The sequence below is a fragment of the Chlorocebus sabaeus genome, chromosome 11 (genome assembly GCF_047675955.1).
Source record: "Chlorocebus sabaeus isolate Y175 chromosome 11, mChlSab1.0.hap1, whole genome shotgun sequence".
Classification (NCBI taxonomy): Eukaryota; Metazoa; Chordata; class Mammalia; order Primates; family Cercopithecidae; genus Chlorocebus; species Chlorocebus sabaeus.
This window is the reverse complement of record NC_132914.1, coordinates 62,396,408-62,421,171: the sequence shown is the minus strand read 5'-3', so window position 1 is coordinate 62,421,171 and position 24,764 is coordinate 62,396,408. Positions and strand designations below refer to the sequence as shown.

The 24,764-nt window shown below is 41.3% G+C and overlaps 2 long non-coding RNA genes across 2 annotated transcripts in view; one reads left to right on the top strand and one right to left on the bottom strand.

Moving 5' to 3' along the window:
- Positions 1–24,764, bottom strand: part of LOC119623874 (uncharacterized) — a 101,423-nt gene that overhangs the window by 12,810 nt on the left and 63,849 nt on the right. The window lies entirely within an intron of this gene.
- Positions 1–24,764, top strand: part of LOC140712862 (uncharacterized) — an 81,661-nt gene that overhangs the window by 29,624 nt on the left and 27,273 nt on the right. Inside the window, exon 3 of the long non-coding RNA XR_012094665.1 lies at positions 7,661–7,764. This is a non-coding gene — a long non-coding RNA (uncharacterized lncRNA). The remainder of the gene's footprint in view (positions 1–7,660; positions 7,765–24,764) is intronic.

The following is a 24,764-nucleotide window of genomic DNA, read 5'->3' as shown; positions in this document are numbered from 1 at the left end:
CAAGAGACCCTGAAGGAAGCACTCAACATGGAAAGGAACAACCGGTACCAGCCATTGCAAAAACATGCCAAAATGTAAAGACCATCGAGGCTAGGAAGAAACTGCATCAACTAACGAGCAAAATAACCAGCTAATATCACAATGACAGGATCAAGTTCACACATAACAATATTAACCTTAAATGTAAATGGACTAAATGATCCAATTAAAAGACACAGACTGGCAAACTGGATAAAGAGTCAAGACCCATCAGTCTGCTGTATTCAGGAGACCCATCTCACATGCAGAGACATACATAGGCTCAAAATAAAGGGATGGAGGAAGATCTACCAAGCAAATCAAGAACAAAAAAAAGCAGGAGTTGCAATACTAGTCTCTGATAAAACAGACTTTAAACCATCAAAGATCAAAAGAGACAAAGAAGGCCATTACATAATGGTAAAGGGATCAATTCAACAGGAAGAGCTAACTATCCTAAATATATATGTGTCCAATACAGGAGCACCCAGATTCATAAAGCAAGTCCTTAGAGACTTACAAAGAGACTTAGACTCCCATACAATAATCATGGGAGAATTCAACACCCCACTGTCAACATTAGACAGATCAATGAGACAGAAAGTTATTACAAGGATATCCAGGAATTGAACTCATCTCTGCAGCAAGCAGACCTAATAGACATCTATAGAACTCTCCACCCCAAATCAACAGAATATACATTCTTCTCAGCACCACATCGTACTTACTCCAAAATTGACCACGTAATTGGAAGTAAAGCACTCCTCAGCAAATGTACAAGAACAGAAATTATAACAAACTGTCTCTCAGACCACAGTGCAATCAAACTAGAACTCAGGACTAAGAAACTCAATCAAAACCGCTCAACTACATGGAAACTGAACAACCTGCTCCTGAATGACTACTGGGTACATAACAAAATGAAGGCAGAAATAAAGATGTTCTTTGAAACCAATGAGAACAAACATACAATATACCAGAATCCCTGGGACACATTTAAAGCAGTGTGTAGAGGGAAATTTATAGCACTAAATGCCCACAAGAGAAAGCTGGAAAAATCTAAAATTGGCACTCTAACATCACAATTAAAAGAACTAGAGAAGCAAGAGCAAACACATTCAAAAGCTAGCAGAAGGCAAGAAATAACTAAGATAAGAGAAGAACTGAAGGAGATAGAGACACAAAAAGGCCTCCAATAAATCAATGAATCCAGGAGTAGGTTTTTTGAAAAGATCAACAAAATCAATAGACCGCTAACAAGGCTAATAAAGAAAAAAAGAGAGAAGAATCAAATAGATGCAATAAAAAACGATAAAGGGGATATCACCACCAACCCCACAGAAATACAAACTACTATCAGAGAATACTATAAACACCTCTATGCAAATAAACTAGAAAATCTAGAAGAAATGGATAATTTCCTGGACACTTACACTCACCCAAGACTAAACCAGGAAGAAGTTGAATCCCTGAATAGACCAATAGCAGGCTCTGAAATTGAGGAAATAATTAATAGCCTACCAACCAAAAAAAAGTCCAGGACCAGACGGATTAACAGCTGAATTCTACCAGAGGTGAAGGAGGAGCTGGTACCATTCCTTCTGAAACTATTCCAATCAATGGAAAAAGAGGGAATCCTCCCTAATTCATTTTATGAGGCCAACATCATCCTGATACCAAAGCCTGGCAGAGACACAACAAAAAAAGAGAATTTTAGACCAATATCCCTGATAAACATTGATGCAAAAATCCTCAATTAAATACTGGCAAACCGAATCCAGCAGCACATCAAAAAGCTTATCCACCATGATCAAGTGGGCTTCATCCCTGGGATGCAAGGCTGGTTCAACATATGCAAATCAATAAACGTAATCCAGCATATAAACAGAACCAAAGACAAAAACCACATGATTATCTCAATAGATGCAGAAAAGACCTTTTACAAAATTCAACAGCCCTTCATGCTAAAAACTCTCAATAAATTCGGTACTGATGAAACATATCTCAAAATAATAAGAGCTATTTATGACAAACCCACAGCCAATATCATACTGAATGGGCAAAAACTGGAAGCATTCCCTTTGAAAACTGGCACAAGACAGGGATGCCCTCTCTCACCACTCCTATTCAACATAATATTGGAAGTTCTGGCCAGGGCAATCAGGCAAGAGAAAGAAATAAAGGGTATTCAATTAGGAAAAGAGGAAGTCAAATTGTCCCTGTTTGCAGATGACATGATTCTATATTTAGAAAACCCCATTGTCTCAACACAAAATCTTAAGCTGATAAGCAACTTCACCAAAGTCTCAGGATACAAAATCAATGTGCAAAAATCACAAGCATTCCTATACACCAATAACAGACAAACAGAGAGCCAAATCATGAGTGAACTCCCATTCACAATTGCTTCAAAGAGAATAAAATACCTAGGAATCCAACTTACAAGGGACATGAAGGATCTTTTCAAGGAGAACTACAAACCACTGCTCAATGAAATAAAAGAGGACACAAACAAATGGAAGAACATTCCATGCTCATGCATAGGAAGAATCAATATCATGAAAATGGTCATACTGCCCAAGGTAATCTATATATTCAATGCCATCCCCATCAAGCTACCAATGACTTTCTTCACAGAATTGGAAAAAACTACTTTCAAGTTCATATGGAGCCAAAAAAGAGCCCACATTGCCAAGACAATCCTAAGTCTAAAGAGTAAAGCTGGAGGAATCACGCTACCTGACTTCAAACTATACTACAAGGCTACAGTAACCAAAACAGCATGGTACTGGTATCAAAACAGAGATATAGACCAATAGAACAGAACAGAGACCTCAGAAATAATACCACACATCTACAGCCATCTGATATTTGACAAACCTGAGAGAAACAAGAAATGGGGAAAGGATTCCCTATTTAATAAATGGTGCTGGGAAAATTGGCTAGCCATAAGTAGAAAGCTGAAACTGGATCCTTTCCTTACTCCTTATACGAAAATTAATTCAAGATGGATTAGAGACTTAAATGTTAGACCTAATACCATAAAAACCCTAGAAGAAAACCTAGGTAATATCATTCAGGACATAGGCATGGGCAAGGACTTCATATCTAAAACACCAAAAGCAATGGCAACAAAAACCAAGATTGACAAATGGGATCTCATTAAACTAAAGAGCCTCTGCACAGCAAAAAAACTACCATCAGAGTGAACAGGAAACCTACAGAATGGGAGAAAATTTTTGCAATCTACTCATCTGACAAAGGGCTAATATCCAGAACCTACAAAGAACTCAAACAAATTTACAAGAAAAAAACAAACAACCCCATCAAAAAGTGGGCAAAGGATATGAACAGACATTTCTCAAAAGAAGATATGCATACAGCCAACAGACACATGAAAAAATGCTCATCATCACTGGCCATCAGAGAAATGCAAATCAAAACCACAATGAGATACCATCTCACACCAGTTAGAATGGCGATCATTCAAAAGTCAGGAAACAACAGGTGCTGGAGAGGATGTGGAGAAATAGGAACACTTTTACACTGTTAGTGGGATTGTAAACTAGTTCAACCATTGTGGAAAACAGTATGGCGATTCCTCAAGGATCTAGAACTAGAAATACCATATGACCCAGCCATCCCATTACTGGGTATATACCCAAAGGATTAGAAATCATGCTGCTATAAAGACACATGCATACGTATGTTTATTGCAGCACTATTCACAATAGCAAAGACTTGGAATCAACCCAAATGTCCATCAGTGACAGACTGGATTAAGAAAATGTGGCACATATACACCATGGAATACTATGCAGCCATAAAAAGGGATGAGTTGGTGTCCTTTGTAGGGACATGGATGCAGCTGGAAACCATCATTCTCAGCAAACTATCACAAGAACAGAAAACCAAACACCGCATGTTCTCACTCATAGGTGGGAATTGAACAATGAGATCACTTGAACTCGGGAAGGGGAACATCACACACCAGGGCCTATTATGGGGAGGGGAGAGTGGGGAGGGTTGGCACTGAGAGTTATACCTGATGTAAATGATGAGTTGATGGGTGCTGACGACTTGATGGGTGCAGTACACCAACATGGCATAAGTATACATATGTAACAAACCTGCATGTTGTGCACATGTACCCTAGAACTTAAAGTATAATAATAAAAAAAAAAAAGTGAGCAAAGGACATGAACAGACACTTCTCAAAAAACATACATGAGGCCAAAAAACATAAGAGCTAAACATCATTGATCATTAGAAAAATGCAAATCAAAACCACAATGACATATTATGTCACTACAGTCAGAATGGCTATTACTATTATTATTATTGAGGTAGAGTCTTGCTTTGTTGCCCAGGCTGGAGTACAGTGGCATGATCTTGACTCAGTGCAACCTCCACCTCCCAGATTCAAGCAATTCTCATGCCTCAGCATCCCAAGTAGCTGGGATTACAGATGTGCACCACCACGCTCAGCTAATTTTTGTATTTTTAGTAGAGACGGGGTTTTGCCATGTTGGCCAGGCTGGTCTCCAACTCCTGACCTCATGTGATCTGTTCATCTCAGCCTCCCAAAATGCTGGGATTACAGGTGTGAGCCACCGCTCCTGGCCCAGAATGGCTATTATCAAGAAGTCAAAAAACAACAGATGCTGGCAAGGTTGTGGAGGAACAGGAACACTTTTACACTGTTGGTGGGAGTGTAAATTAGTTAACAATTGTGGAAGACAGTGTGGCTATTCCAAAAAGACCTAGAGACAAAAACATCCAACCTAGCAATCCCATTACTGGATATATACCCCAAGGAATAGAAATTGTTCTATTATAAAGTCACATGCACACATATGTTCATTGCAGCACTATTCACAATAGCAAAGACATGGTCTCAACCTAAATGCCCATCAATGATAAACTGGATAAAGAATATGTGGTACATATGCACCATGGAATACTATCCAGCCATAAAAAGGAACAAGATCATGTCCTTTGCAGGGACATGGATGGAGCTAGAGGCCATTATCCTTAGCAAACTAACACAGGAACAGAAAACCAAATACCACATGTCCTCACTTATAAGTGGGAGCTAAATGATGAGAACACATGGACACACGGGGGGAACAACACACACTGGGGCCTGTCGGAGGACAGTGGGTGAGAGGAAGGAGAGGATCAGGAAGAATAACTAGTGGATGTTGGGCTTAAATACCTACATGATGAGATGATCTGTGCAGCAAGCCACCATGGCACACGTTTGCCTATGTAACAAACCTGCACATCCTATACATGTACTCCTGAACTTAAAAGTTGGAAATTTAAGAAAAAAAGTCTTTGTGACTAAGATTTTTTCTTCTATTTTTATTTTTGTCTATTTTTTGAGATGGAGCCTCACTCTGTCATCCGGGCTGGAGTACACTGGCACAATCTTGACATTGCCACCTCTTTCCCCCAGGTTCAAGCAGTTCTCCTGCCTCAGCCTCCCAAGTTGCTGGGAATACAGATGCACACCACCATGCCTGACTAATTTTTGTATTTTTTTAGTAGAGACGGGGTTTCACCATGTTGGCCAAGCTGGTCTTGAACTCCTGACCTCAGGTGATCTGCCCACCTCAGCCTCCCAAAGGGCTGCAATTACAGGCGTGAGCCACTGTGCCCAGCCTCTTATGTTTATTAACAAAGATTTGTTGAGTCTATGATGTGTTAGGCTTTATGAAAGATACTCAGAATCCAAAAATGTAGTAATTTAACCCAATGGATTTACAGAAACAAAATGAAACATAAATGGGGACTCAGAGGCATCAGATTGAAATAACATTTTTCGGAGATTTGCTTGGAGGCAAGAAATTCTGTTCTAATTTTCTAAAACTAATTAAGTGGCCTATACCTCCTGGCAAGTAGAACCTCTCAAATTGTGGGACACTCAGAGACTCATCTGCAGTCCCAAAGTCAAAGCTTGTTGGAAAACTTGGTGGTCTCTTTAAATAACACACTCCTCCCAGGGCCTGACAACACTGGTTGCCTCTGGGGAGGGAAAATGGGAGCAGAGGGATAAATAGATGTGGGGTTTTTTATCATCCATTCAAACAACATTGAGCAACTACTATGTGCCTGTAGCTCTTTGAGGTCTTAATAACTGTGTGGTCTTGGGCACTTTTAAACTTTTTGGACCATAGTTTATAATTAATCCATCAAGGATAATGGATGTTTAGTAATTATTCATTTATTTCCTTAATACTTATAAATTATAAATTGTAAATTGCTCCAAGTATAAAATTCAGGCCTTCCTCATCCAAAAAGGGAACAATGGAAAATTCAATTTGACTCTTCAGACACTCTGTGGATACTTGAGTATTGAAAAAGATATTTCTTCTGAGATAGAAACCAGGACCCTGACCCTGTAATTTGGTCCTTCGTCAGGGTCCTGCTCAAGGGTCATACATCAAGTCCACTCCAAGAGCAGAGGCTCCTAACATTTGTGGCACTGAGGGCTCCATGCAGCTCAGGTTTTACACATTCACATACAGAGACTATCTCCTGCCAGGTCCCTTGCCTATCAAGATTAGGCCTTGAGCTGAAGGAGAGGGCCTCACGATATGTGGTAGCAGGCATGTATTTTTCTAAATGCCAAGTCCCCAACAAAGTCTGAATGCAGTCTCCAGAGTTTAGCCAGTGCCTGATTCCTCCTTTGCACCACAGTCAAAAAGGGTAGCCAGGTCCTTATGAGACTCAGAGGACCAGAGCCAATTGCAGCCAACATTACAGCTGGTGGACAGCACCCTACACCTCCTGGCAAGTAGAATCCCCCAAATTGTGGGATACTCAGAGACTCACCTGCAGTCCCAAAGTCAAAGTCTGGTGGAGAGCGTGGTGGTCTGTTGAAATAATACACTCCTCCCAGGGCTTAATAACACTGGTTGCCTCTGGGGAGGGAAAATGGGAGCAGAAGGATAAATGTGGGGTTTTTTTCTTCCGTTCAAACAACACTGAACATCTACTATGTGCCTATAGCTCTTTGAGGTCCTAGAGACACTGAATGAACAAAATAATGCAAAAACCTTTGCCCTCATGAAGCTTATTTTCTGTCGGGGACCAAGACGATAAATAACATACAGTTTTAAATGTCAATGTTAATTATAAATGCTAAGTGATAAATGTCTATAATGCAGCATTGCATTTACCTGTTTACTGATCTCTTTCACTACAATGGGAACAACTGGAGGGCAAGAATCAAACCTGTTTTTGACTCAGGGCCTTTGTACTTACTGTTCCCTCAGCCTGCATATTTGTCCGCAAGTGCAGCAATCACACAAAGCAGAGGGGAAATTTGTTAACTGGCAGAATAAATGAAGGCTATGCCTAAGCATGTGTTCCAATAAATGTTTTCAGGAGCACTTGCATACATGTGAGTACATGTGCACAAACAAGTGAAACAATGAGCTATGGGGATAGACGCAGAATAGCCCCATAGTGGTCCCTCAAGAAAGATGAGAGGCATCATGAAAGAGCTGTTCCGTGGGTGTGGGGGTGCAGGAACAGAGTGCAGAGGGTCTTCTGCCCTGACCCTCAATGTGGAAGGGTGAGAACAGACGAGCACACAGCTTTAGTCTGAAAGCCTCTCTTGCTTTGTTTCCAGTGCCACGACTTAAGGAGTGAAGAGAGGGCATGGAGAACAAGCAGAGTGTGCAGGGCATATGCTGAGATAAGAAACTGGATCTGAAACAAGTTGAATACTTGCAGGCAGGAAGAAATGGATCGCACCAAACCAAGGTTGCTCTGGGTCTCCACATTCCCTCTGGTTCAAACCTTATTGTTAAGTTGGATTCCCATTCATCCTCCTCTTCCCTGTCCTGCTCCTGTTCTGAACATAGATTTGAGGATGACTTATGTTCCTCTCCCAGCTAAGCCCTCAGAGGGCGGGACTTGGGCTGGGAACTCATTCCGGACAGCAGAGCTCTCCAAAGATTTTGTAGGAAGAACTACTTTTTATTTTCTTAGTCATAAAAAAAAAAAAAAAAACCTCAGTCATTTGTACATATTTTCAAAAAACACAGAAAATAATATTTTTTAAAAAATCACTCATAAGCCTAGGCGCAGTGGCTCACACCTGTAATCCCAGCACTTTGGGAGGCCGAGGCAGGTGGATCACAAGGTCAGGAGATCAAGATCATCCCGGCCAACATGGTGAAAACCCCCTATACTAAAAATAGAAAAATTAGCAAGGCATGGTGGCACGTGCATGTTATCCCAGCCACTAGCGAGGCTGAGGCAGGAGAATAGCTTGAACCAGGGAGCCAGAGGTTGCAGTAGGCCGAGATCACGCCACTGCACTCCAGCCTGCCAACAGATGGAGACTCCATTGCAAAAAAAATAAAAATAAAAAAATACTCATAATCTACTACCCAGGAATACCACTGTTAACATTTTAGTGTACTTCCTTCAAGTCTTTGTTTTTACACAGTTAAATTCATTTTGAATATATAATTTGCAATTGTTTTTATGTAATATACTGTTATGAGCTTTCTCGCACACTATTTTCAATGCTTCCAAATTTCCATTGTTGTTGCTGCAGAATAATCTACCATTTGTTCACTTTATTGTTGGACAATAACTTTCCTAGAAGTTTTGTGTGGTCTTGGGTTCTGTGCCAATTGAGACAAGGGCCAGGGTGGAATGGAAGGTGCCAAGCCTGACAACACCCGCATACCAATAGGGAGTCTGGCAACCATGAGAAGTCGTGTGAGAGTTGGAGCCGAGGAAATGTAGATGCTACCTTGGAGTCTTACCACATAGAGCTGCAAGATCTGCTGGTGGATGTCCAGGCATTGTTGGAAGACTCCAGTCAGATCTAGGGCGGAACTAGGTATAGCAATAGTATAAGAAATACTGTATGATGACAAAGCTGAGAAAGTGGGAGAGAAAGCAGTAAAGCAGCCATACTCTAAGGTACGCCAATTAAGGATGTAGGAATTTCACTTTTCTATTAATTTCTTTTTTTTTTTTTTTTTTTTTGTTGGTGGTGGTGTTTTTTTTTTTTTTTTTAATTTATTTATTATTATTAAACTTCAAGTTGTAGGGTATATGTGCACAACGTGCAGGTTTGCTACATATGTATACTTGTGCCATGTTGGTGTGCTGCACCAATCAACTCGTCATTTACATAAGGTATAACTCCCAATGCAATCCCTCCCCCCTCCCCCCTCCCCATGATAGGCCCCGGGGTGTGATGTTCCCCTTCCCGAGTCCAAGTGATCTCATTGTTCAGTTCCCGCCTATGAGTGAGAACATGCGGTGTTTGGTTTTCTGTTCTTGTGATAGTTTGCTGAGAATGATGGTTTCCAGCTGCATCCATGTCCCTACAAAGGACACAAACTCATCCTTTTTTATGGCTGCATAGTATTCCATGGTGTATATGTGCCACATTTTCTTAATCCAATCTGTCACTGATGGACATTTGGGTTGATTCCAAGTCTTTGCTATTGTGAATAGTGCTGCAATAAACATACGTGTGCATGTGTCTTTATAGCAGCATAATTTATAATCCTTTGGGTATATACCTAGTAATGGGATGGCTGGGTCATATGGTACATCTAGTTCTAGATCCATGAGGAATCGCCATACTGTTTTCCATAATGGTTGAACTAGTTTACAATCCCACCAACAGTGTAAAAGTGTTCCTATTTCTCCACATCCTCTCCAGCACCTGTTGTTTCCTGACTTTTGAATGATCGCCATTCTAACTGGTGTGAGATGGTATCTCATTGTGGTTTTGATTTGCATTTCTCTGATGGCCAGTGATGATGAGCATTTTTTCATGTGTCTGTTGGCTGTATGAATGTCTTCTTTTGAGAAATGTCTGTTCATATCCTTTGCCCACTTTTTGATGGGGTTGTTTGTTTTTTTCTTGTAAATTTGTTTGAGTTCTTTGTAGGTTCTGGATATTAGCCCTTTGTCAGATGAGTAGATTGCAAAAATTTTCTCCCATTCTGTAGGTTGCCTGTTCACTCTGATGGTAGTTTCTTTTGCTGTGCAGAGGTTCTTTAGTTTAATGAGATCCCATTTGTCAATTTTGGCTTTTGCTGCCATTGCTTTTGGTGTTTTAGACATGAAGTCTTTACCCATGCCTATGTCCTGAATGGTACTACCTAGGTTTTCCTCTAGGATTTTTATGGTATTAGGTCTAACATTTAAGTCTCTAATCCATCTTGAATTAATTTTCGTATAAGGAGTAAGGAAAGGATCCAGTTTCAGCTTTCTACTTATGGCTAGCCAATTTTCCCAGCACCATTTATTAAATAGGGAATCCTTTCCCCATTTCTTGTTTCTCTCAGGTTTGTCAAAGATCAGATGGCTGTAGATGTGTGGTATTATTTCTGAGGACTCTGTTCTGTTCCATTGGTCTATATCTCTGTTTTGGTACCAGTACCATGCTGTTTTGGTTACTGTAGCCTTGTAGTATAGTTTGAAGTCAGGTAGCGTGATGCCTCCAGCTTTGTTCTTTTGACTTAGGATTGTCTTGGAGATGCGGGCTCTTTTTTGGTTCCATATGAACTTTAAAGCAGTTTTTTCCAATTCTGTGAAGAAGCTCATTGGTAGCTTGATGGGAATGGCATTGAATCTATAAATTACCTTGGGCAGTATGGCCATTTTCACGATATTGATTCTTCCTATCCATGAGCATGGTATGTTCTTCCATTTGTTTGTGTCCTCTTTTATTTCACTGAGCAGTGATTTGTAGTTCTCCTTGAAGAGGTCCTTTACATCCCTTGTAAGTTGGATTCCTAGGTATTTTATTCTCTTTGAAGCAATTGTGAATGGAAGTTCATTCCTGATTTGGCTCTCTGTTTGACTGTCACTGGTGCATAAGAATGCTTGTGATTTTTGCACATTAATTTTGTATCCTGAGACTTTGCTGAAGTTGCTTATCAGCTTAAGCAGATTTTGGGCTGAGACAATGGGGTTCTCTAAATATACAATCATGTCGTCTGCAAACAGGGACAATTTGACTTCTTCTTTTCCTAACTGAATCCCCTTGATTTCTTTCTCTTGCCTGATTGCCCTAGCCAGAACTTCCAACACTATGTTGAATAGGAGTGGTGAGAAAGGGCATCCCTGTCTTGTGCCAGTTTTCAAAGGGAATTTTTCCAGTTTTTGCCCATTCAGTATGATATTGGCTGTGGATTTGTCATAAATAGCTCTTATTATTTTGAGGTACGTTCCATCAATACCGAATTTATTGAGCGTTTTTAGCATGAAGGGCTGTTGAATTTTGTCAAAAGCCTTTTCTGCATCTATTGAGATAATGATGTGGTTCTTGTCTTTGGTTCTGTTTATATGCTGGATTATGTTTATTGATTTGCGAATGTTGAACCAGCCTTGCATCCCAGGGATGAAGCTCACTTGATCATGGTGGATAAGCTTTTTGATGTGCTGTTGAATCCGGTTTGCCAGTATTTTATTGAGGATTTTTGCATCAATGTTCATCAGGGATATTGGTCTAAAATTCTCTTTTTTTGTTGTGTCTCTGCCAGGCTTTGGTATCAGGATGATGTTGGCCTCATAAAATGAGTTAGGGAGGATTCCCTCTTTTTCTATTGATTGGAATAGTTTCAGAAGGAATGGTACCAGCTCCTCCTTGTACCTCTGGTAGAATTCAGCTGTGAATCCATCTGGTCCTGGACTTTTTTTGGTTGGTAGGCTATTAATTATTGCCTCAATTTCAGAGCCTACTATTGGTCTATTCAGGGATTCAACTTCTTCCTGGTTTAGTCTTGGAAGAGTGTAAGTGTCCAGGAAATTATCCATTTCTTCTAGATTTTCCAATTTATTTGCGTAGAGGTGTTTATAGTATTCTCTGATGGTAGTTTGTATTTCTGTGGGGTCAGTGGTGATATCCCCTTTATCATTTTTAATTGCGTCGATTTGATTCTTCTCTCTTTTCTTCTTTATTAGTCTTGCTAGTGGTCTGTCAATTTTGTTGATCTTTTCAAAAAACCAACTCCTGGATTCATTGATTTTTTGGAGGGTTTTTTGTGTCTCTATCTCCTTCAGTTCTGCTCTAATCTTAGTTATTTCTTGCCTTCTGCTAGCTTTCGAATGTGTTTGCTCTTGCTTCTCTAGTTCTTTTAATTGCGATGTTAGAGTGTCAATTTTAGATCTTTCCTGCTTTCTCTTGTGGGCATTTAGTGCTATAAATTTCCCTCTACACACTGCTTTAAATGTGTCCCAGAGATTCTGGTATGTTGTATCTTTGTTCTCATTGGTTTCAAAGAACATCTTTATTTCTGCCTTCATTTCGTTATGTACCCAGTAGTCATTCAGGAGCAGGTTGTTCAGTTTCCATGTAGTTGAGCGGTTTTGATTGAGTTTCTTAGTCCTGAGTTCTAATTTGATTGCACTGTGGTCTGAGAGACAGTTTGTTATAATTTCTGTTCTTGTACATTTGCTGAGGAGTGCTTTACTTCCAATTACGTGGTCAATTTTGGAGTAGGTACGATGTGATGCTGAGAAGAATGTATATTCTGTTGATTTGGGGTGGAGAGTTCTATAGATGTCTATTAAGTCTGCTTGCTGCAGAGATGAGTTCAATTCCTGGATATCCTTGTTAACTTTCTGTCTCGTTGATCTGTCTAATGTTGACAGTGGAGTGTTGAAGTCTCCCATGATTATTGTATGGGAGTCTAAGTCTCTTTGTAAGTCTCTAAGGACTTGCTTTATGAATCTGGGTGCTCCTGTATTGGGCACATATATATTTAGGATAGTTAGCTCTTCCTGTTGAATTGATCCCTTTACCATTATGTAATGGCCTTCTTTGTCTCTTTTGATCTTTGATGGTTTAAAGTCTGTTTTATCAGAGACTAGTATTGCAACCCCCGCTTTTTTTTGTTCTCCATTTGCTTGGTAAATCTTCCTCCATCCCTTTATTTTGAGCCTATGTATGTCTCTGCGTGTGAGATGGGTCTCCTGAATACAGCAGACTGATGGGTCTTGACTCTTTATCCAGTTTGCCAGTCTGTGTCTTTTAATTGGAGCATTTAGTCCATTTACATTTAAGATTAAGATTGTTATGTGTGAACTTGATCCTGCCATGATGATATTAACTGGTTATTTTGCTCGTTAGTTGATGCAGTTTCTTCCTAGCCTCGATGGTCTTTACATTTTGGCATGTTTTTGCAATGGTTGGTACCGGTTGTTCCTTTCCATGTTGAGTGCTTCCTTCAGGGTCTCTTGTAAGGCAGGCCTAGTGGTGACAAAATCTCTAAGCATTTGCTTATCTGTAAAGGATTTTATTTCTCCTTCACTTATGAAACTTAGTTTGGCTGGATATAAAATTCTGGGTTTAAAATTCTTTTCTTTAAGAATGTTGAATATTGGCCCCCACTCTCTTCTGGTTTGAAGAGTTTCTGCCGAGAGATCTGCTGTTAGTCTGATGGGCTTCCCTTTGTGGGTAACCCGACCTTTCTCTCTGGCTGCCCTTAAGATTTTTTCCTTCATTTCAACTTTGGTGAATCTGGCAATTATGTGTCTTGGAGTTGCTCTTCTCGAGGAGTATCTTTGTGGCGTTCTCTGTATTTCCTGGATTTGAATGTTGGCCTGCCCTATTAGGTTGGGGAAGTTCTCCTGGATGATATCCTGAAGAGTGTTTTCCAACTTGGTTCCATTTTCCCCCTCACTTTCAGGCACCCCAATCAGACGTAGATTTCGTCTTTTTACATAATCCCATACTTCTTGCAGGCTTTGTTCATTTCTTTTTCTTCTTTTTTCTTTTGGTTTCTCTTCTCGTTTCATTTCACTCATTTGATCCTCCATCGCTGACATTCTTTCTTCCAGTTGATCGAGTCGGTTACTGAAGCTTGTGCATTTGTCACATATTTCTCGTGCCATGGTTTTCGTCTCTTTCATTTCGTTTGTGAGCTTCTCTGCATTAATTACTCTAGCCATCAATTCTTCCACTTTTTTTTCAAGATTTTTAGTTTCTTTGCGCTGGGTACGTAATTCCTCCTCTATTAATTTCATGTACTGATTCTGTGTCCAGAATTGGTGGGTTCTTGGTCTCACTGACTTCAAGAATGAAGCCGCAGACCCCCGCGGTGAGTGCTACAGTTCTTAAAGATGGTGTGTCCGAAGTCTGCTCCTTCAGATGTTCAGATGTGCCTGGAGTTTCTTCCTTCTGGGTGGGTTCATGGTCTCACTGACTTCAGGAATGAAGCACCAGACCTTTGTGGGGAGTGTTACAGCCCTTAAACGTGGTGCATCTGGAGTTGTCCGTTCCTTTCCGTGGGTTGGTAGTCTTGCTGGCTTCAGGAGTCAAACTGCAGAACTTGGTGGTGAATGTTACAGCTCATAAAGGCGGTATGCACCCAAAAAGTAAGCAGCAGCAAAATTTATTGCAAACAGCAAAAGAACAAAGCTACCACCCCAGATCAGGTGACCCCCAAAGGTTGCCATTGCTGGTTCGGGCAGCCTGCTTTTATTCCCTCATCTGACCCCACCCACATCCTGCTGATTGGTCCATTTTACAGAGAGCTGATTGGTCCGTTTTGACAGAGTGCTGATTGGTGCAATTACAATCCCTGAGCTAGACACAGAGTGCCGATTGGTGTATTTGCAATCCTCCAACTAGACATAAAAGTTCTCCAAGTCCCCTCCCCACTCAGGACCCCAGCTGGCCTCACCTAGTGGCTGGTACCTGGGGGCTGCCTGGGGAGCTGCCTGTCAGTCCTGTGCCATTGTGCCGGCACTCCTCAGCCCTTGGGCAGTCATGGAACTGGGCGCCACGGAGCAGGGGGCGGTACCCCTGGGGAGGCTTGGGCCCCACAGGAGCCCACGGGGCGGTGGAGGGTCCGGGGGGCTCGGGCATGCCGGGCTGCAGATCCCGAGCCCTGCCCTGCACGGAGGCGGCTGAGGCCCAGCGAGAATTTGAGCATGGCCTGGCGGCCTGGCAGTGCTGGGGGACCTGGCCCACCCTCTGCAGCTGCTGGCCCGGGCGCTGAGCCCCTCACTGCCGGCGCGAGGTGGCTGCTCCGAGTGCGGGGCCACCGAGTTGTGAGCGCCCTGGGCAGCCCTGGTTCCCACCCGCGCCTCTCCCTCCACACCTCGCCACAAGCAGAGGGAGCGGGCTCCGGCCTCGGCCAGCCCAGAGAGGGCTCCCACAGTGCAGTGGCGGGCTGAAGGTCTCCTCCAGCGCCGCCAGAGTGGACGCCGAGGCTGAGGAGGCACCGAGAGCGTGGGCTGCTAGCACGTTGTCACCTCTCACTTCAACTTTAACTTTGGAGGCATTCCTGTATTTATGAGAACCAATTTAAATAGTACTGACTTGGGAGCACTTAAGCACCACAATGGGAGAGCCACAGTGCAGTTATTTTCACGGTGGAATGGTGGGCCAAGGTGGCCTAAAGGTCTTCTCCCTGAGTACTCATAGGTTGCTAGTTAATAGTAGTGACATCTCATTCACCATTTGCATTGTTTTCATCGTGTGAGTTTTTTGTTGTTTTTTATTGTATTAAAAACTTGAATTCGCTAAACCTGCAGCTGTTTTTGTATAACTTGTGAGTCAAGAGTAGTTTTTACAAAAAGAAGAAAGAATGTGAGACAGAGACTGTATGTGTCCTACAAAGCCCAAAATATCTACTATCTGGCTAGTTACAGAAAAGTTTCCTGACCCTCAGTTTAAGAAATAAACCTCAGAGAAAAGTTTCCCGACCCTCAGTTTAAGAAATAAACCTGGCCGGGCGCGGTGGCTCACGCCTGTAATCCCAGCACTTTGGGAGGCCGAGGCGGGCGGATCACAAGGTGAGGAGATCGAGACCATGGTGAAACCCCGTCTCTACTAAAAATACAAAAAAACAACTAGCCGGGCGAGGTGGCGGCGCCTGTAGTCCCAGCTACTCAGGAGGCTGAGGCAGGAGAATGGTGTAAACCCAGGAGGCAGAGCTTGCAGTGAGCGGAGATTGCGTCACTGCCCTCCAGCCTGGGCAACAGAGCAAGACTCCGCCTCAAAAAAAAAAAAAGAAAGAAAGAAACCTCAAATCTCAGTACCTTTGCAAAATAAAGGGTTTTTTTTTTTTTCGTTATTCAGTTCAATGCAGATGTTCCCAGCCCAGAAGAAGACATATTAGCTCACTTGTGTGGCAAGAAGCAGTCACATGCTCACATTTGGAGCAAAGAGGCTAGAAAATGCAGCCTCTTGTCTGCACAACGACCCTCAAGGACACTTTCCCTTCTTTATTGTATGTCAGAGCTCAAGCCTCCCCTACAGAGGGGGAAGAATGTATTTTTGGTGGACAGATAGGTCTCTCTGCCAAGGTTCAATTACATGCATGTATATATACTGTTAATTTTTAAAGTAAGTATGTGTTGTTAATTTCCATGTAAATTCCTTGTGTTTTTTAACCTACAAGAATTTTGCCTGCAAGGAGTTTTTCAGAAACTGAAACTACTGAAAGGCTTGGGTGCGGGCTGTAACTTATTACAATTAAGGAGAAGTCAGACAAGCATTAATATGTGAAAACACTGAACAAAAGCACAGGAGCAGAAGATGGCCCAGTCTCTGTGGTCTTCCACTCTGTTCCAAATAAAAGCACATCTAATATAGTTGTCCCACACGAGTCTCCTGCCCTTTCTAAACTGTGGGAGCAGAAAATGAAGAAAACCCTCAAATTTTTTGGATGTAACTCTAATATCACTCCAACTCTGCACAACTCTTCTCTTACACAAACCACAGTTATTGAAAGCATTTCACTGGGGACAACCATGGTGCCCTGCTTGCTCAGTGACTTCTAGACTAAACAAAGTTCACTGTTCCAAAAGCAGACAGTAGTTGGATAACACTTTTACTCCCCAACAGCTATAGATCATACCTTCATACCTGTGTGCAAACCTTCTTTCCCTACATGCAGTTATGATTTGAACAGCCTTTTCATTATAGAAGGAGATCACAATATCACAATAGGAGAGCCCCCCTGTGCCAGAGATGAACTAAGGCTGTGCATATGAGGGCTTGAAAATCTATTTAGTGTGCTCTAAACATAAGGAATTAGTATTTGGATTTTTTAAGTGCAGGAGGTGTGTGTTAGAAACTTTGAGGTTGAAAAATCAGATGCATTTACAGATGCCCTTAGCTGATTGCATTTTATGGCAAAGATACAAGGGAATAAAGAAAGCCGGGAAATTATTCCTATCCTGAATACCATGTAGTGACAAATCAATTCTTCTCTTGAGGGATTTGAATTCAAATCACTCAGAGAGGCAACAGTCTAAACTGGTAATGAGAGAGAGAAAAAAGGAAAGAGGTCACAAGAAAAATGGAATGAGTAGAGTAGGGTCCATATGTCAGAGAAGTTTAAGCCTGAAGGATCTGTGTTCTAGAACCACTACTGGGTCTGCTTTCAGTGCTGCTATTATGTCTTGAGAAGGTTGAACAACATTCTACAGAGATTTTAAAAACTGCATGAATAACTGTGTCTTACAAATGCAAGGTTTTCTCTTCTATCATGATACAATAATTTTAACCTTGCTGTGACATCCTCCTATATCTTGTTCTATTTTTTGCTGCTATAACAGAGTTCCACAGAAACTAAGAAATTTAAAAAGAAAAGAGACATGGTTCTGGAGGTTGGGAAGTCCAAGATTAAGGGTCTGCATCTTGTGAGGGCCTTCTTACTGTGTCATAACATGGGGGAAAGCATCAAAAGGTGAGCACACAAGACAGAGAAAAATGAGGGCTGAAAGTAATTCTTTTATTAGGAACCCATTTTCACAATAACAGTATTAATCCATTTATGAAAGCAGAGCGCCCTCATGACCCAGCCACTCTCAAAGATCCCATCTCTCAATACCATCCTAATGGTAATTCAATTTCAATATGAGTTTGAGAATATTCAAACCACAGCACTGTGCTATTTTATTTGTTTTGATATTTATTTTTATTTATTTGATACTATTATTTTATTAATTTTAATATGGCTAAATCTAAAAAGGAATGATTTTTACCAATTTTTGAATTTTATAGTTGTGAAATAAATACTTTCTCATGGGAAAAATTAAAACTCTAGAAAAAAGTATGAGGAGGAATATAGAATTCTACTGACCCATCCACCACCCTATCATCCTTCATTTTTGTTCTCCAGGAGCAATCATGGCTATGAGTTTCTTGAGAAGCTTCTCAGAAATGTCATCTGTGTACTGCTCTTCATTTTAATCTAATTTCTTCTAGATACTAAGATAGTGGTTTGGTTGACCCAAGGATGTCCTGGTGACCTCTTGCCTTTACTTGGCATAATCTGAAGGCATCCAGTTCTCCCAGAACAGCATTCTCCACTTAGCTGACCTTCAGTAAAATTGCAATGTGAACCAGTTGTCTTGGACACTTTTCTTCATTTTTCTTCATGCCCAAACATCCCGTCACTCCTCAGGACAGCTCATGCCACACCCAGAGTTTTCCTGCCCAAGTAATAATCCATGTTCAAAAAACTGTTCTGTACTCTATACTCCATCAAATCTTTCAATGAGATAAATACTAGATTGTGAATAAATGGGCTTTCTTTATAAGCAGGTTACCTTTTCTAAAGGATATTTTTATTTTATTTAAAAAAATCAAAGAAGAAAAAACTTATAATAGTGGAATTTACAGTTAGTAGTCAACAAATATTTGTTGAGTGGCTTATTTGTGCCAAGGATGAAGTTATAGGGCAAAAAATGTTTAGATTGGAGGAAACCAATATCTACTATGAATAGATTCCTGAGCCTGTTCCAGAAAGGCACAGCATGACTGAAATGGTTGCTGAAGAATAGAGGACAGGGGAAATGATCCAAAATAATAGTAACAGGCACTCCATGAGTTGAAACTTGTGACTTGTCTTTGTTTTTAGTTTCTATCTTGTGGAAAATTTTGCTGTTTTCACCCTGTCACAGAACAGATGGAACCATGATTTATGATTCACAGTTTGTGAAGCCAATGTAATATTCTACCACACTTTGTGACCCATCATGTTTCCTTCATTTGCAATATTTTTTCTTCTGGGACACTTGTCACAAAAGGATCACTGAGATGTTGGGATGACAGTGGCTCAGCCATTATAAAGTAGGGAAACTAGTGATATCACAAGGGCCATTTATGTATCCAACAAATATTTATTTGGCCCCTTAATGTGCCAGGTACTGCTCTAGGGACTAAGGAGCCAATGGACAAGTCAGATGGGTCTTTACTCTGTGAAGGAGAAAAATAATAAACAAGTAAATAAGCAAACAAATGACAAGATCATTGCATAGAAGTGCTTTGAAGAAAATAAAATGAGGTAATGTTATAAAGGTGGACAACATTAAATAGGGTGGTTGGCCAGGCGTGGTGGCTTGTGCCTATAATCCCAGCACTTTGGGAGGCCAAGGTGGACAGATCACTTGAGGTCAGGAGTTCAAGACCAGCCTCGGCAACATGGTGAAACCCTGTCTCTACTTAAAAAAAAAAAAAAAAAATACAAAAATTAGCTGGGCGTGGTGGTGGGTGCCTGTAATCCCAGCTACTCAGGAGGCTGAGGTGGGAGAATTGCTTGAACCCAGGAGGCAGACATTGCAGTGAGCCGAGATCATGCCACAGCACTCCAGCCTGGGTGACAGAGTGAGACTCCGTCTCAAACATATACATACATAAATAAGGTGGTCAAGGAATGCCTCCCTCAGAGGTGTCATCAAAGCTGATGTTTAAATGATGAGAAGAAACTGGTTCTTCAAAAGTCATAAGGAAGTGTGTTCCAGAGGGAACAGAAAGTACAAAGCTGGGTAGAAGTTTGGGATGCACAAATGCAGACTCGAGGCAAGTGGGTTGTATTCACCAACCCATCCTTGTATCCCTCCCACCCCTGCTTTCATCCAGCTATTGATGCTGATACCACTGGGGTCACAGGCCAGGATGTTGGCTTTATGCTGTTTAGTGCATCAAATAAATTACCTCCTGGCTCCAATTTAGAAGCTTTAGTGTGGCTCTGGTGGTATTCTGTTTCCTATTCCACATTACAGTTCACAAGAAGTCGACTAGCATAGTGATCCCAAGGGAATACCAGCCTTGAAACATGGGAAACAACCCAAACATGAATGGCAAAAGATCTTCAGTAAGAGATGGTGGTGATTTTCCTCCAGTTAAATTTGTTTGTAAGGAAAAGTGTATTGTTTTCTAGGTAAACCTGGTGATACAGTCACAGCAAAAGTACATTATATTCATGGCAACACATTTTATGAACTATTATTCCAGTATCTATGTGAAGCAATAAATTATTTGAATTATAGTGTATACTCTTCACTAATACTCTAAGTCCATCATTTCTTATCTATAATTCTGGAAAAATTATTTTGAGACAAGATCTCACTATGTCGCCCAGGCTGGTCTTGAACTCCTAGGGCTCAAGGAATCCTCCCATCTGAGCCTTCCAAGTTGTTAGGACTACAGGCTATAATTCTGAAATTTTTTTTTAAATTTGAAAACTAAATATTTTTCATATTGCATAATGGGGCTATTTATCATCTTTATCACAATTAGTGTCAATTTTTATACCCACCTAATGGCACAGATATTAAGATTTTAGTTAAAAGATATTGCTGTAGCACTCACCAGTGGTATTACATAATATATAATGTATCTACCATTTTACCTACATAAAATCAGAAATACAAATTCTGACCAGTGTGCCAACATGGCGAAACCCCATCTCTACTAAAAATACAAAAAAACTAGCCAGGCATGGTGGCCAGTGTATGTAATGCCAGCTACTCAGGAGGCTGAGGCAGGAGAATTGAATCCGGGAGGCGGAGGTTGCAGTGAGCCAAGAACGTGCCACTGCACTCTAGCCTGGGTGACAGAGCGAGACTCCATCTCCAAAAAAAAAAAAAAAAAAAAAAAGAAAAGAAAAGAAAAGAAAAGAAAAGAAAAGAAAAGAAAAGAAAGAAAGAAAGAAAGACAAGTTCTGAAAAATATCTGGCACAAAGTATGCAAAAGCAAACTTATGCTCATGAATCTCAGGATATTTTCATAGTTTTAATTTAACACAACCACCCTCAGTGGGCCTGCCAATATTTTAATGAGTAAATGGTCAAGAGAAAAAAAATGGCTAACTAGGCAGTACAAGATAGTGAGCTAGGCTTAGCTTCTCCCACTAATGCATATTATATCCATTGTAATTGCCCACCAAATTCTAACCTACACAAGAAAAGAACATGGTAAACGTACAGTATATTTATGACAACACACTGTGAACTTTTATCCCAGTGTCTCTGTGAAGCAATAAATTATTTGGGCCATAGGTATGTCCTACTAACTGTTGTATCTCCAGCACATAGAAGTAACTGGCACATAGTAGACATTCAGCAAATATTTATTGGGTCCATTGTTAATACTTGGCCACAATGATGCCCACTGCACTTGCTATCTTAAATGACAGCTACACATCAAATGCTGATGCAGTTTCTTCTGAGTTTTCTGCTGATCCAAGGTCAGGATATCCTTCAAACAGATGTTTGCCATTCCTGAGACTCGCATGACACTCTGATGGCAAAAAGAAGCTGGTTTCCTGCCAAAGCCCAATTTATACTTTCTGGAGAGTCTGCTAGCTCTGTTTTTCTAAATAAACACTCAGTTGAACAGTCCCGTGACTCTCTGATCCAAATAAATACTTTGAATCATTAACAGCCAGCAATGCTAATGAATTTGAATTCATTTTTAGGCTCTTTCTACTCAGATCCTATCCCCTTCTTTTTTTGACCTCCACAGCTTCCACAAAGACTCTTACAAGCATCCATTTGGTCCTCATGTTTGTTCTCCTATTGACTGAGCCAAGAGCATCAGCAGGAACTACAGCCTTCCCAGATGCTGTGGCTACAGCTCCTTCCCTTTCTATCTCATTCTGTAGCAGGTCCAGGAAAGTAAAGCTGTCCTAGCACAGTCTCCTGTAGATGAACCACAACAGTCACTTACTTCTTTGAGCTGAGAAGGAATGAGAACTCTGTCTGCTATAGTCGACCTGGCTGGACAAAGAACTTAAGTTCAGCTCTGAAATCTAGGGATCAAGGAGCCATGCAGAATACAGAGAATAAAAGGGGGTAAATTTGATATGTTGTATCATCTATAAAATAGCACATCTGGGTGTTTATTTAACTGACAACTAACAGATAATTTTTAAGACACTTAAGGGCATTAGAAAACATGATTCCCACTATATAGATTCTTAAGTGAGTGGGGCTGAGAAGTGTTTTCAGGTTTAACAGTAAACATCTGCTGCGTTCTTTGAATCTTTTTTTTTTTTTTAATGCAGAAAACTTAGAAAGTACAAAAAAGTATTTTAAAAAGAAATGATTCCTGCCTCTCAAGCTACAGATAATGTCTTTTTTCTTTTTCAAAAAATATAATTTTGAGGCTAGCCTGAAAAAAATCTGTACAAGCCCCAAAGGGTCTCCTTGTGAAAGAAAATGCTGCTAACAGGAGTTTTGTGTTATGTGTGGGCACTCACAGTTTTCAAGAAGACCATGAAGGAAAGCTTCAACTCCTGAGGGCTCCAGACTCCCTGAGAGAGGGGAAAAGGAAAACTTCGGGGTTGATGGGTTGATGATCACAGCTTCTTGCCTCAAACACTTTAACAATCTTGTCTCATTTCCTGAAACTGAACTTATTCAGAAGTTGGGGTGCTTCTCTAGAACTCTAGCAAGCTAGTTATGAAACTGAATTATCATAGGAATGTGTCCACTGGAAGGGTGGTGGAAAGCTCTGTCGCTTAAGGAGGCAAAAAATGTCCTTCCATTTTGATTTGGAAAGAACCCTGAGCCAAGCTTGGAAGGATCATGGTGCTTTCTGGAACCATGGCGGCATAGATGGGGTTTGAAGGTGTGTATACCTCCAATGTTTGTGCTATATAGGCAGGCATGAGACTAGGAAGCAGATCACATATATACAGAGCAGCAAGCTCAAGCACTGGCTCAAGCAGATTGGAAATATAAATGCCAACCAAGGTTGTATAGGAAATGTAGGCAGAAGTGGATAGAGTCCCAGGAAATTTCTTTCCAGCCTATTCCAAATGTACAGTGGCAGGAACAAGTATAGGACCTCTCTTCATATAGAAAGATAAAGACAGTGTCACACATTAGCATGCCAGGGAGGCTGGACAAGGCTACTCTGCTTTGTAGAGCTGTGTCGTGTAAGAGAAACTCCTAGAATCAGAGTCCTACAGAAGCAGCAACCACCAGTGATAGGGAAGATGGCTGGAGCCGGGGCAGAGCCGAGAGGAAGCAGCAGCAGCAGCAGCAGCCACATGGAAACCACTGGGAAAACAGAAACCAGAGGGAAGGAGCATAGCCCTCCCTGGCCACACACATGAGTAGGTTGCAATAGGCCAATAAGGCTAGAGGGTAGTGGGTTGGTGGAGTGCATTGGACCACAATTCCCAGTCACAATAATAAAAACCAGTAGGGGATTGATCCCATATGTGACTATGGCTGATGTGACTTGAGAATAAAAAAGAGTTTCTTGAGGGAAAATGTTTGGTTCCAGAGCAGGAAGGCCACCCATACCAAAGATAAATGTTGATACTTTCTACATCCCTAATTCTAAGACCATTCTTTAAATCCCATCAGCTCACCTGGAACTTTTGTGGTCCCCACTGCCTGCCCAATGTGACAGTCAGCAGAAGCTTAGCTCCAAACCCATGCCTGTGAGGCTGGACTCCAGATTGATGGAGTGTATGTATCCAATGGCAACTCAAAGGGGAAATATTAAGAGTGAGAAAAAGGAGATTCTCCAACCAGGGACTATTATCTTCATGCCTCTTGGATATTGCTTATTAAAGTAAAAGGTAACCGACCCAAAGAAAATAACCCATCCCATCCTTTTCTCAGGATACTCGACTTTTATACCCTCAAATGAAGGATTCTTTAAGCATAGCCAGAGTTTGGATGTAGGGGAGTGTGTGTGTGTGCGTGTGTGTGTGTGTGTGTGTTTGTATAAGCAGGTCTGAGACTAGGAAGCAGGTCACACATGCAGAGCATCAAGCCCCAAATCTGGCACTGACTCAAGCAGATTGGAAGTAGAAACGCCAAGCCAGGTTGTATAGGAAATGTGGGCAGAAGAAGTGGTTAGAGGCCCAGGAAACGTCCTTCTGGTCTGCTCCAAATGTATGGTGGTATGAACAAGTATAGGACTTCTCTTCATATAGAAAGATAAAGAGAATGTCACACACTAGCATGCCAGGGGGCTGGACAAGGCCACTGTGCTGTGTGGGGTTGGGCCCTGTGAGAAAACCTCCTGGAGTGGGAGCTTAGCCCCTGCAGCCATGGGCTTCAGGACAGGAGGCAGAAAGATGATAGAAGACCAAGCTGGGTGCAGGAATGAATGAACATAGGAACAGAGGCCATTGAGGATATTGAAGGATACCTTTGGTCGCAGACTGCTTCCTGAAATCCCAGGCCTACCTGCAGGTGTCGTGTGTCTCAACAGGAAACCTCATCAACTTACAGCTCCAGAATCTTGGGACAGAGGTCCATAGCTCAGAAAGTAATGGTTACTATGACAAAAAATTCACCATCAACAACAAAGATACACACACACACACACACACACACACACGACTTCTTCATTTCCAGTATCTTACCATCACCCAAACAACACAAACACCACCAATCTGGGCAGTCTTTGGAATGCTTTTTATTTTCCACTGATATTCCTACAACTTGGACCATTTAAAAATAACCACCTGCTCTTGATTGTG